Here is a 14513-nt window from a genome sequence, read left to right as displayed (position 1 = left end):
AAATCAAAATTACTTTCTTAGATTACAAATAAATCAAATATATGAATGTGTATACATGGATACCAAAACTGCTATGTTACTTTGGAGCACATTCTACTTTAATAGTCTTGCGTTGCTTATTTGCCGCAATATTCTAGGAACTGAAGTTTTTTTAATTTTCAATGTAACAAAACTCAGAGAAAAATGGCATCTTGAAAGGTCTATATGGCATTATAAATAGTGCAATAATGTCATGAGATGAAAATCAAATAATGTTAGTGCAACAGTAACATGAAAACCAAATAGTGTGACGAGAAGGATTTGATTCGTCACCCTTAATGGCTTTATAGTAGATAAGGGTAATGCACAAAAAAAAAGGTATGTCTGAGAGAGAGAGAGAGAGAGAGAGAGAGAGAGAGAGAGAGAGAGAGAGAGAGAGAGAGAGAGAGAGAGAGAGAGAGAGAGAGAGAGAGAGAGACTTGAGTGACTCAACTCAAAAGAGACTTGAGTGACTCAACTCAAAGTATAATTTTACAATAATTAATAATAAAATGGTATTCATTTTTATTTCATCGATCAATATGTCCTTAGTCAAGATCAATATAGTAGTTGTACTTTCCACTCCTTCTCATTTGTGTTTCCAACTTCTAATCTTGAGGCTAACAAAGAGAATGAAGTGAGGATTTTCGGATCTATGTTTATTTTCAATTCCCCGAAGCATTTCGTCACTTGCTACTCCCTTCCTCATCTCTGAGTGCCTAAGTATCCACCATAAGCTACCACCTACCGCAACATTCCCCAATGCTGAAGAATGAAAATATTATTTTGAGTAAACTGTCACCTTCATCAAGTTTCTAACCTGTTGAAGTGTTAAACTTATATTATTTTGAGTAAACTTTGTCATCTTAATCAAGTTTCTAACTTTTGAAGTGTTGAGCTCACTTGGTCTGGCTCATTAATTAATATCGTTGTCCGTAGTAAAATTGTAAAAATTCATAACCATATCCCTCCAACAGAATTCAGTTAAAAAACCACAATGTTTTTCCTATCTAAAAACCAAGATATTCCCATGACATTACCATTGAGATTTAAATGAAAATATAGATAAGGAACTTGGTGGATTCGAACCACCATCCTCTTGAGGTATGGAACAATTTCGTACACCACAAGTACTCTACCAATTGAGTTAAATACCCATATTTAAACAATAAAAACCATGATGAAAAAAAGATGAAGAAAACCAAATTGAAATATAATATTCTATAGCTAATAAAGCATTTTTTTTTTTGTCACTAAGATGATTCTATTAAGGAGAAAATGGAAGAACAATAAAGAGTAGTGAATTTACTACCCTACCCAATAAAAATATACAAGAACCATCCACAACCACCATTAAATGATTCCATACTTGATTTATTGAAAATTTACGATTGAACGTTAAAAACAACAACCTCTATCCTTAGTAATACTTGAGAAATTAGGAGAACAAGTGTCATAAATTAGATTCCACCTCCCTGGCCCATACTGATCGAGTTCGGAAAGCCAGCAATATTGAAAGAAGTTAATACTCACCAATTCATAGACAGTGAGATGTGATGATGAGAAGAGAATGTAAAGCAAGCAGAATTCCCCTAACTGTTCACATCTCCTTAAGTTTTCCTCGTCTCCAGTACTGTAGCTATGAGCATGGTAGTATAAGTATCTTATAAGGTTGTTACGAAAAAAAAAAAAACATTATAAGGTGAATGAGTAAAAATCCTATTTAGTCTTGACCGCAAGTATAAATGAAATAATGGGTGGAATTGATACGCCCTCGAGTATACCAAAAACTCAACCTTACCTAATAAACATAATAATCCTTAATAATACTAATAAGGATGATGTATTAACAATGATTAGTCAAAAAATTGCTCCCACCTTAAGTAGTTCTATGTCCTCTTTTGTTGGACAAAACTTAATGAGGCTATCAACCTGAGCACCATCTAATGCTGGGTAATCCAACATAAGCACTAAACTCCATAAAGGCAAAATTGAGAGGAACTATCAAGTAAAATTCTCTAACAGTACAAGATATGCTCAGTAATTTAACATAATTTGTATTTGTTTGATTGCAAAAACATACCTCTCGGTAATGAAGACAACAATTGCAAGAACAATGTAGTAGTAAGGAGAGAGAAAAATCAATCAAAACTCAGATTACCAAATCATACATACTAAAGAAAGACTATTCATAGCTTTTCTATAATTTAAAAAAAAAAAATGTGATTGTCACCTTTACATTTCACGAATCCCAATTAAAACTAAAATCTTCACCAAAAAAAAAAAAATAAATAAATAAATAAATAAATAAAAATAAAAACTAAAATGGTCAACTCATTTAAGCCTTATCAAACTTAAGTAGCCTAATATATAAATGAATGTGCAGAAGCACTTGTTCGAAAATGGAAAAATGATCTACTTTCTTACTAACAAATCAGGCCATGGCACCTTAACCTTTGGAAGCACGATTTCACAACACCACTTTAAACTGCTGTTCCATAACCCAAAAGTGCGACGGTGTCACCCTCCAACAAAATCCGGCCTTTGCCAACCTTTTGGAAAACAAACAGAAATCAGTGTATATCATGCTGTTTGTGAGACCTTCCTAATGTAGAATGTAAGTATAGGAGGTTGCAAGATTACCTCCAGAGAGGTACCCTTGTTCCCCGGTGGCAACTGAATGCCAGTTCTATTTCCTCTTGGGTATCAGAAGCAACTGGGTCGATCATCTATGGCAACAACGTCTTTGTCAACCTCTGCTTCAGCAATCAAAGCCTCTGCAAAATATGTGGTGTAAGATTGACTTGGAACAGGAGCTTTGAATTGCTTTCCAGTAGGTGGATCAAACTTTGTAACACCTGCAAAAGAAACCAATAGATTGATCTTTTATTAATTTTTCCCTGATTCCCATATGGGGCTACTTCATCAGTCAAAACCATAGTTAGTAAGTTCGGGAACCGCAATAATACGTGAACGGATACGTACAGCAATTAAATGGACCATACAGTAATAATACGTTTCAAAAAATTTGGTGCAACAAAACACTTACGGCAATTATACGGTACGTGTTTAATATGTGTTTAATACGGTTGCTCTGTCAAAATCCGGGAGCAAAAATTCGGCACTAAAAATGATTGTTTGAAACTAAATTCTAATCTACCATGCTTTTATGGACACTAAAATCCAATTTGATTTTCCAATTTGAAATCATTTTCCATTCCTTTGAATTTTCACATTTAATATTAATTAAATTTAACCCCTAAAAAGGGTATGGTAGATAGAAAGAACTAAGAGGAGAATCAAACCTCATCTCGTCTCATAACTTTAACATGTTCTCTTCTTCTTGGTACGAAAACAAAGTTCAAGAAGATGGAGAATAAGTGTTTGCAATTGTTCATCCTAGAGATGCGCTTGGATTTTCTTGAAATTTCCATCGGGGTACAATCTAAGCCCAGTCATGGATCAATTTTAAGGCTCAAGAACCTCCTCTCTTCAACTCCTTTGATTTCTCAGATGCAGTATTGCAAGAACAAATGGAGGAAAACACCTGTGTCATTTCCCTCTTTCTAATTCTTCACATTGTCCAGCTACAACTATGTTTGTAAATAGTTGTTGGTCCAATTCAAATGGCGATTGTATGCTACATTTCCTAAAAAGATTTTCATTTAAACCCCTTTTGGAGAATCCCGCCCTTAGCCATCTTTGTCCATGTGAGTCACCTCTTTTGAATCTTTTTTGCTTCTCGTTCAAAATTATTTGCAAATGCAATCACCTTCGATTGGATTTTCAACTACCAATGGGAAGAGAAATAGAGAAGAGGAAGGGTTGAATGGGTTTTCAACAATCGATGGGAAGAGAAATGGAGAAGAGAATGAGAGTAGGGGGTATTGATGTCTTACCTATCTCCCTCGGTCGCTGGCCGCTGAGAATGGAGATGAAGAAGGGGTCACTAGGGCAAGGGTTTCTCCTTTTTTTGGTTTACTTAGATGAGGGAAGAAGAAGGGTTATAGTTTTGATCGATTAGGGTTCCTGATAGAAGATATAGGTCGGGAATCGGGATTTGGCCCATTTGGGTTAATCTCATTTTTTTTTTTTAACTTTAAGTATGTAATGTATCATACGAGTATTATTCGTGTATAATACGATTATCTTTAAAATCTAAGTATTAAACGGTTTTTTTGGATTGATACGCCAAATTACAAACTTTTGAATTAAATGTTCGGATGCGTATATTATACACGTATAATACGCATATTTTACTAACTATGGTCAAAACTACAATTCTGAGTTTACCATGGTACTTGTCTGCAGCTTCAAAGCCTGTGGTTCTTTGGTTGAATGGAGGTAGGATGGAGCTTCCCTTTCCCTGTTCGCTTGATCATCTGGATGCCAAAATTTTGAAAATTAAGTGTCAAATCATGAGCAATTGTATTCATAATATTTTCTGAGTCTAATTTTGTTTCAAGGCCTGGTTGTTCTTCTGTTGGATTGGGGGCATTTTCTGAGCATGGACCTTTTAGACCAAGTGGAGACAGAAATCAATATAGCTGGAACAGAGGTCTCAAAATCATTCTTTCTGTTTCGGGTGTCTCTGTTGATTTAGTTTATAGGCAGAAGAAGGACCAAACTAAAGAATTGAATTGATTTTATCTCAATTTGATTTATGTACAGAAGCAAACATGTTAAACTTAGAGATACCAGCAGGGGTTGGCTCTCTTATTCTACCAATGCCTCAATCCCTAGTGCCAGACACAAATAGCAAACCTCCCAACTCAGGACTATTTTCCAGTTCTACAAAGGTCAACTGACCTCACTAATGTCCTACCAACAAGAAAGTCAAACAGGCACAAACTATGGTGCAACACAGTTTTGATTGTAGAGAAAATCTCTCTCAGAAGGGAAGGAGAAGTAACTGATAGCTGATGTAAATATGGGAACTGGATGGTACTTACCCCTGCCCATTCGCCAAGAGTCTTAGCACTCGGTACCGATATCAAGCTGACTTTGTGGTCTGCACAAAGTGCTCTGACCAGTTTAACATAATCTGGCTGGTTGGAGTCTTCTGCCACTACACAAAGCTGTGCAGCATGGTTTTATCTCAATAACCTTGGCAAGAAAACTTTTGTTAATGAAAACAAATTCAAAATGTAATAAGGATTTTTAATGCCCCCGGATAAGTTAAATCTGTCCACCCAAGGTCAAGATCACATAACCATCCAGTACTGTTTGTTCAGTAATTAAAAATATGGTCACTTGTAATATTGTTAAACGGGTGAGACCTCACCTGGAAGGAGATTACATGCCCTCCAATAACTACCATGTGGCAGTCAAGAGGGGCTGAAATTCTGTGTAGAGGTGGACCCAACGTTCTCTATTCCATGTCAAGTAACAGAGCAGTCTGAGATAGGTCATTGGCAAATCAAGGTATTCAAAAAATCAGGAATTACCAAGGGACTATCATAGGGTGCATGGACATACATGGGATGATATGCCTACTACATATGAGATGCTATCTATGTTAAATCTCAGTCTGAAATTTGAAATTGGGTTTCATCAAGAGAAGTACCTCATACTGGTTGAAGTGTGGTATGTACATAAGCAATACCAAAATATCCTGGGTTGCTCAAAGAGGATCCATCAAAGTTGAACTAAATCTATCCAGCCTTTGGGAATTCCCATTTAAAAGAAAGAGTGCCCATCTCCATTGATGGGCTGAGCAGCTACTGATATTTTCACTCTCCATGACCAACTGATACCCATGGTAGATCTTCACCAAAACATTTATAAATGATCATCCATACATTTATTATTTTAATTAATCTGTTTGAACTACCAAAACATATATAAATAACAACTGGAATACTTGAAGAGACATTATTCTCTCTCTCTCTCTCTCTCTCTCTCTCTCTCTCTATATATATATATATATATATATATATATAATAGATAGATAAACTGAGAGTCCAATATACATATATTATCTGGAATCCTTGCTTATAAAGATCCACCTACATATACACATAAAAAATATGGGATTACATTGTCGTCCTTGTCGAGGTTTTTATGGCCTATTAAGGATTTGAACCACTTCCCAGAAGCACCCATTACTGATGAGCTCTTGTTCGATCAGAACAGAGCTAACAGAACTACTAAAACCTCAACTACCCACTATTTCTTGAAGGAATAAAGGGACAGGAATACTGGTTTCAGCAGGACAGAGAGGTTCGAGACGAGCAAAATCTGGAACAGAGAGCGAGAGAAAGAAGGAGAAAGTTAGAGAAGCGTTACTTGAGGTACTAACATTGATCCCCAAATCTATCCCGGCATCCTCAACCACCGCCATGATCGGAACTCCACGCTACACAAGTCCTCTCAGGAACAATCTGTGATTTTAATCTTTTCTATTTGTTCTGAACTTCTGATCGATAGAATGAACAAGAAATCCATCCTTATAAAAAAAAAAATGAATGGAGAATTAATACACGAGACCGTACCTGCTTCTCTAAATCATCTCGATTAATCGATATCGAAACCACCTCTAGATCGCTTCCAATAAAACGACATGGCAGCCGAAGAAATTCTCTGCGAATCGGAGACGGAAAAAGAAGGAATAAATTGGAAAAGAAAAGTAACATGGTAAGTTCCGCAGATCGTCATCTCTCTCTTTAAAAAAAATAAAAAAAATAAAATAAAATAAATAAATAAATAAATAAAATAAATAAAAATAAAATAAATAAGTTAAGGAAAATCTTTCCTTGCCAAAAGAAAAAAAAATCATGGATGATCTTCCCACGTGAGAGAGATTCATCTATAGATTTTTACAAGTTAAGAAACATAAAGACTAAAGCCTAAGGGTACCGAAGATTTTAAAAACAATTAGAAAATTGTATGAAAGATAATGAGATAACGATGATATTTCAAAAAGAAAAAGGATATAATAGTTTAAAAAAAGATTAGCTAAGCATGATAGTATGATATATATATATATATATATTTATAGGGAAAAGTTTTGAGTATTCTGTCTGTATATCTAGATTGTATATCCAGATCTGTGTCTATCTCCCTCATCCTTTTCTTGAAAAGTCTCTCATGCTCCTAGCTCCTATCCTCCTCTTTCATTGGTTGAGCCGTTAGCTCCAGAAAACTGATGGCATGTCTAACCTCTTCCAATAGTTATATATAAAACATTAATTAGACGAAAGGGATTTTTTTAGGTAATGAATCAAACAAAAAAGATAAAACCTTTCAATCTAGATTGCCAATTTGATATATGAGATAAAGTTGTCGAAATATGTAAACCACACAAGCAATATTTGCAAGAGAGAGAGAGAGAGAGGGGAGATTGGATGGCGACGAGCAGCAACCTTGGTGTGACGGAGGAGGCGAGAACTTTGGGCAATGGACAGGATCCAGATGGCCAACCCTCTCTGGATCGTGTCCCTGAATCGCCTACTGCCGTTTTTCCACAAAAATCTTATGCAACGACTATTGGAAGCATCTTCCCTGAGATTGATGATCTTCCTGATCCCGTTTATGTTGGCACCTCCACAAAGGTAATCATTCCTCAGGATGCTTACGAAGATCGTTTGGGGAGATATGCTTTTGCTCTGATCAGAAGGATTAACTTTTGCTATATTTCGCTAGATGCAATTCGAAAAGAGGTGACAGAAGGATGGAAAATCAAGGGGAATTAAGGTGAAGATGGTTTCTATGGGGAAAGGTTATACCATATTTCAGTTTGAAACTGAAGGTGATATGGCCTCCATTTGGCGGCGCAGTCCGATTCATTTGGGTGGGCAATATGTCAGATTTCAGAGATGGCGGCCAGATTTTAATATACATGAAAAATAGGTGAATAAGGCTTTAGTCTGGATCAGATTCCTCGATCTATGGCTGGAATACTGGCATGAAAAGGTTCTTCTGACTATGGCAAAGGCAGCAGGAAGACCGGTTGCGCTTGACCAGCGAACCAAGCAAGTCATGTATGGGAACTGTGCTTGAGTTTTAGTAGAGATGGAGATAAGAGGTATTCGACCAAATGAGATTCAAGTGGAGAGAAGGCAGCCAAAAACCTCTACTCTTTTCTGGTTCAAACAGAAGATAACATATGAAGACAACCTGGGGCGATATGGGTTTTGTAAAAAGCTTGGTCAAACCATAGCTTCATACAGAGACAAGAAGATTGCTGATGCTAATGAATCTGAGCAGCAAAGAGAGGCTGGGATCCCAGGTGCAGTTTATGTGGATGAGTAGCCGCAGCTATCTACTAGTCAATCCAGGGTGAACCCACTATTCGTTGATGGAGATGCCACCACAGAGGGCGGCGGTGATGGCAGATTGGGCCAAAACTGGTGTGCAGAGGGAGGAGCTGCCACTGAGGGCGGTGATGAGGACAATGATACAATTTCGAAAGGAGATTCGGAAGATTGAATCTCGGAAGATCTCACCCCGCAGTCAAGGAGACCTTCCCCTTTTAGTGCACAAATCAGATTACCTAACATTGTTACCTCTACTGTCCACATGGAATCTAAGCCTCGATTAGAAGTTCTTTTGGACGTGATTGACCCAAATCGAGAAACTAATGTATTACCTATACAAGAAATGGAGCGCCCCATTACCCACGACCCAGAGAGCCTGGGTATGGGGCCTGCGATTGACCCAGAAAGGGGGACTGAAGCACCATCGATGCATGAGATTGTTCGTAGGAGCCAGCGCCACATGCCTCGCGGGGGCTTTCCTACTAATGAGAGACATGGGCAGGATCAGCAGGGGCTGACTCATGGCAATGTTGGGATCGACTGTGTTGACTTGGTTGTCAGGCAGCGTGCGGAGGGAGGCGAAGGCTGGACTGTTCATCAGAAGAGGAAAAGGAAGAAGACTGCAAAAAAGGATCAGGCCTCTGCAAGGACTGATCGTACCGAACACTCCCACATGTGATCATGCGTGTTCTATTTTGGAACATCCATGGTATGAAGAAGGCTGCCGCTAAGGTATCCTTAGGAAAAATTATTCGCGATTATGCGCCAGATTTGTTAAGCATTGCTGAGCCCATGATCGACCCTGTGAAATTCCCATTTCTTTTCTTTAATAAACTTAGCCTCGACTGTGATTTTATTCACAATTTTTGTATCAACAAAGAGCCGAACTTGTGGGTTATTTGGAGATACATGAAGAAGCCTCTTGTTTCTTCTATGTTGGAACAACAACTCTCCCTCCAGATTGACTAGAATGGGAGCCTGATTGACATCTTAGTTATCCACGCTAGATGCCTCAGAGCAGACCGCCGAAGCTTGTGGCTGGATTTGATTTCTGGAATCTCTTCCAGGCCTAGACTAATCCTAGGCACTTTAATGCAACCCTTTTTGATCACGAAAGGAGAGGGCCCTGGGCGGTTCTATACGGGGGCGGCCGCTGAATTTGGTGCAATGATGGACGCAGCCTCTATGATTCAAATTCCTTCTTCTGGGAGGAAATTTACCCTAGCAACAACAGAAAGAGGGGGCATGTCTCAGCTGTTCTGGATAGGTCTTTTGTTAACTCAGATTGGCTGAACTTGTTCAATGACTGCACCCAACAGGTCCTTCTCAGCATGGCATCAGACCATCCTCCCATCCTGGTCTACTCGGAGAACTCTTCTAAGCCCAAAAATGACCCTTTTAGGATCAACAAATTTTGGATGGAGCACAATGACTTTCTTAGGATGGTAAAGTGTGCTTGGAATATGCCTTGCCTTGGCTCTCTGATCTCATCATTGGTCTCAAAACTAAAAAGACTGAAGCCCATAATCTGATCCTAGTCTCGGGTTGCCTTCCCAAACTTGGATATGGAGCTTTCGAGCTCCAAGATTGCGCTGGAGGAGATTCAGAAAAGAATCGAGGATGAAGGGATGACTGAGAGTTTTTTCAACATCTCAGCAGATGCCAAAACCCGACATTGGAAAGCCTTGGATAATCATGAAAAGCTGTGGGCACAGAAGTCTCGGGTCAGATGGATGATAGAAGGTGATAGAAATTCCAGATTCTTTCACGTGATGACGAAAGTAAAGAGGTCTAAAAATGCTATCAGAAGCATTATTAGAGATGATGGTGCAGAGATCACGGATCACGAGCATATGGGGAATTACCCTGTTGATTACTTCTCAACCTTTCATAGAAGAGTGGATCTTCAGAACCACCTAGATATCTTGGATACCATCCCCAAAGTCTTGCATCATGAGGATATGCTGCTTTTTGAGACAATTCTTTCTGACGCAGAGATTAAATTGGCGGTCTGGGATTTAGATCCTGATAGCTCGCCTGGTCCTGATAGCTACTCAAGTGCTTTTTTCAGGAAGTGTTAGGATATTATCCATGAAGACGTGTGCAGAGCTGTTAAGCAATTTTTATTTTTAGGTACGCTTCCGAATGGAATCAATAATACTTTTTTATTATTAATTCCCAAGGTAGATGGTGCCAGATCTCTGGATAAATTTCGGCCCTTATGTATGGGCAATTTCTTTTGTAAAATTTTATCCAAGATCATGGATACTCGCATCGCAAGCTTCCTCCTCAGGATTATTTCCCCTGAGCAAGGCACTTTCCAGCACAGGAAATTAATTCAATCCAATATTGGTCTGACTTCTGAGCTCGCAAATCTTATGGGGAAGGCTTCTAGAGGGGGTGGATTAGGCTTAAAGCTTGATGTGAGGAAGGCTTTCGACACTCTTTCCTGGGATATTCTTTTCATGGTGCTCTCAAAATTCGGTTTCTCTGAGACCATGATAGGATGGATTTTTCCCATTCTTCATTTTGCCAAAATCTCTATTCTCCTTAATGGAGGCCCTGTTGGATTTTTTGAAGTGAGTACAGGCCTGAGGCAGGGCGATCCCATTTCTCTAATTCTTTTTATTATTGCTGAAGAAGTGCTCTGCAGGGGTCTGAAAGATTTGGTCAGGAAGAACCTCATTAAGCCTATTGCTGGTCCCAGAGGTTCTTTGGTCCCAACTCACATATTATTTGCAGACGACATCTTCATCTTCCTCAACGCTTCCAAATGCTATATCAGAAATCTAATTTTTTTTTTAGAAAAGTATCAGAGCTTCTCTGGGTAGGATTTCAACATTGACAAAAGAAAAATGTTCCTTGGAAAAGTCTCAGTAGATAAAAGACAATGGCTGGTTGAGTCAATGGCTGTTCCTATTTGCAACTTCCCCACCAAATACTTGGGTGTTGAAATATTCCAAGGAAGAGTCAAGAGAGATCCCCTTCTCCCTATGATGGACAAAATCAAGGAAAGATTCTCTGGATGGAAAGGTAAGCTCCTCTCTTTGGCTGCAAGAGTTGAGCTCATTCGATCTGTTATTTCTGGAATGCCTCTCCACATCTTCTCAGTGTACTGGTGGCTCACATCTCTGATTAAGCGTCTTGAGTCTTGGATGAGAAATTTCATTTGGACAGGGGAGATCGATTCATCTAAGTCCATCACTGTGAGATGGGACTCTGTTTGCAAGCTTAAAAAGGAGGGGGGGTCTTGGTATAAGGTGCCTCAGAGATGTTAACAAAGCTTTGCTAGCTAAGTTAACTTGGACGGTAAAGCATGAGAAATCTGATTTTAATAGTCTTCTCAGAGCTAGATTCTTATCTAGTCGTGGGCACCCCAAGAAAGGATTTAAAAAATCCTCTATATGGCCTAGTATTCAGAGAATTGAAAATTTGTAGAGGACAACGAAAGATGGATCATGGGGGATGGAAGGAAAATAGATTTCTGGAGGCACAACTGGATGGGTTCCCAATCGATCCTTAGCCTCTCTGGCTTGAGTGTGGATTTTTTCAGAAATTTATATCCTTCAGTGGCAGAGTTCATTGAAAATGGTAATTGGAAGTAACCCTTAGTGGAATATAACATTCTCAACCAGACCTTCCAGTCTATTCGCTCTCTACCTCTTCCCTCTATCTTGGTGGAAGATAGGTGCATGTGGAAGCTGACCCCTCTAGGCATTTTTTCAGTAAAGACTGCATGAGATGCTATAGATCTTTGCCAACATGGAGCCTTTGATCGACCCAAGACTGTAGGCACCATCATTTGATTCTTCTTCATCTGAGTCGGAATCGAACTCAGCGAGGCGAGCCAGAAGGGCTTCCTTTTCACTTTTGATGCTGGTTTTAGATGAGGGTGGAAGGGCCGGAACTTGTTTGAGGCCCGTAAGACTTTGAATAAGTGCCGTCTTTTCGTATTTGGAGACGTCCCAGTTATCCCACCATTTGACATTGAAGATTCGGTAGAGAACCGGGGCAACCCAGTCAGGGGTATGGTAATCATAGATCTCATACTCCCAGAATAAAATCCATGCCAGATGGCAGTGGAGGAAGAATCTGAGGAGATCAGATTGGTGCGGGTTTTGTGGAGAATGTTGGCAAAACATTTGATGATCTGGTTTTAGCCCTTTTCTTTCTCCCTCAAAATCGGCTTATCAGGAGAAGGCGCCTAGGGACTTAAGTATAGACCACAGATGGGATCCACGAGCGATGTGGGACTAAACTCCTTACGCAGGAGATAGACGCGCACTCACTCTCCCCTAGTCCTCTCGGCTCTGATACCAGATCTGGGTTTAGCCCTTTTCTTTCTCCCTCAAAATTGGCTTATCAGGAGAAGGTGCCTAGGGACTTAAGTATAGACCGCGGACGGGATCCACGAGCGATGTGGGACTAAACTCCTTACGCAGGAGATAGATGCGCACTCACTCCCTTTTCTTTCTCCCTCAAAACTGGCTTATCAGGAGAAGGTGCCCAAGGACTTAAGTATAGACCGCAGACGGGATCCATGAGCGATGTGGGACTAAACTCCTTACGCAGGAGATAGACGCACACTCACTCTTCCCCTCTCGTTTGGGTTGAACCTGTTGTAGCTAAAGATACAGTCTAGGCCATGCCCTTTTGCAAGTAATCTCTGCCTATGGTTCCTTCTGGTAGAAAAAGACCCTTGAGCATTGTGGGCTTTCAGGCTAAGGATGCCGTTCAGTGCCCTTTGTTTGCTTGGGTTGCTCTGCAGTTAGGTAGCTGTTCATTGGGCTCCTATCATTTGGCATAAGCTTCTTCCTCCTCGGTTTTCCACCCTTGCTTGACGCTGGGTCTATGGCAAACTGCCAACTGACGATGAGGTCTAGGCCAAAGGGATTAGTCTCTCCTCCAGATGTAATCTTTGTAGTGAGAGTGAAGACTCTTTCAATCATCTTTTCTTGGCTTGCAAATTCTCTCAGGATATTTTAGCCAACGTTGCTGCGATGTTTAATGTGGTTTGGATCAACAAACCATCAGTTGATGAAGTGATTAAATGGTGGAAGATCAAGGGAAAAGGTTGGTCTCTAAAGACCCATGGGTGATCAGTCTGGCTATCTCTGTTGATGCTATTTGGAGAGAGAGAACTCTTAGAAGGTATGAAAATAAATCTTGAAGTTCTTCCATGGTGTTTGCTGCATCTCTAAGGATGTTGCTTCCCTATGCTTTGGACTAAAAATCTCGCCTAAATCTGTGAGTGACGTAGTCATCTGCAGAAAGCTTCAGATATCTATTGCTCCATCTGCCCTCCTTAGGACCCTGGAAGTTTATTGGTGCAAGCCTCTATTTTCCTGGGTTAAGCTTAATGTTGATGGATGCTCCTTAGGGAATCCTGGACGAGTGGGGAGGAGGTGGCATCTTTAGAGACCATCAAGGGAAAAATCTTCTTTGCTTCAGTATTTTTCTGGGTGTAGCCTTAAACTTCACTACAGAATTCTGGAGTCTAATTAAGGGCCTTGGCTACGCCCGAGAGATGGGCGTCAGACACCTCTGGATTGAATCAGATTCAGTCTCTGTTGTATCCATGCTTCACCACAGACTCATTCCCTGGTTCGTCCTACAGGATTGGACCAGCCTCCTTGATTATGTAAATGCTATCGAGTGGAAGATGTCTCACTGCTTCAGGAAAGCCAACCCGATCGTAGATTTTCTTGCCAAAGATGCAGCCAAGACTGGTACATCAGGCCTGAGAATGACTTTGCCAGCCTCGGTTGTTAACAATCTCCTAATGGATGAAGTAGGGTATCCTAGATACAGATTTTATTAATTGTGGTGGTGAATTTTTTGCGGTTGTGAGTCTCTGCTGATGGCAATGTCGAAAGTGGAGGCTCACTTTCGATTCATTATTTGGATCCTATTGTATTCCTTTTAATTCTTTTTTCATCATTTTAATAAATTCGACCTTCTAGCGAAAAAAGAAATATGAGATAAAGACAAGAACATAATGCGTTAAAGTAAACACATAAAGAAACAATATCACAAAATAATATTCTCAATCCTCTAGGCAACTCCCCTATGGTCACTACCTGAAAGAATATTAGCAAGTTTTCCCGAATAATATTTCACCTAGATAATATGAAGACCTCGAAACCTCACAGGCTCACATCATATTCAAGAGCATTTTTTTAATCACACCGTGCATCCCAAAAGAGGCAAAATGGAGGTGTTTAAACGAGATTGAAT

General features: G+C 39.7%; 1 long non-coding RNA gene across 7 annotated transcripts; it reads right to left on the bottom strand.

Annotated features, from left to right (window-relative positions):
* Positions 1-2188: 2188 nt before the first annotated feature.
* On the bottom strand, positions 2189-6953 carry LOC122079211. Of its 7 annotated transcripts, XR_006140360.1 has the most exons (8): positions 6513-6953; positions 6320-6436; positions 5585-5785; positions 5303-5416; positions 4971-5096; positions 4312-4400; positions 2662-2876; positions 2189-2570 (listed from the first exon to the last, which is right to left on the bottom strand). It is a non-coding gene; the product is annotated as an uncharacterized LOC122079211 (long non-coding RNA). The 7 variants fall into 7 exon arrangements; XR_006140357.1 differs by having other exon boundaries at positions 4971-5124; positions 5303-5785; XR_006140356.1 differs by having other exon boundaries at positions 5303-5785.
* Positions 6954-14513: the final 7560 nt, after the last annotated feature.

The sequence above is a fragment of the Macadamia integrifolia genome, chromosome 5, assembly GCF_013358625.1.
Source record: "Macadamia integrifolia cultivar HAES 741 chromosome 5, SCU_Mint_v3, whole genome shotgun sequence".
Taxonomy (NCBI): domain Eukaryota; kingdom Viridiplantae; phylum Streptophyta; class Magnoliopsida; order Proteales; family Proteaceae; genus Macadamia; species Macadamia integrifolia.
The sequence above is the reverse complement of the archived record's forward strand: the minus strand, read 5'-3'. Positions and strand labels throughout refer to the sequence as shown.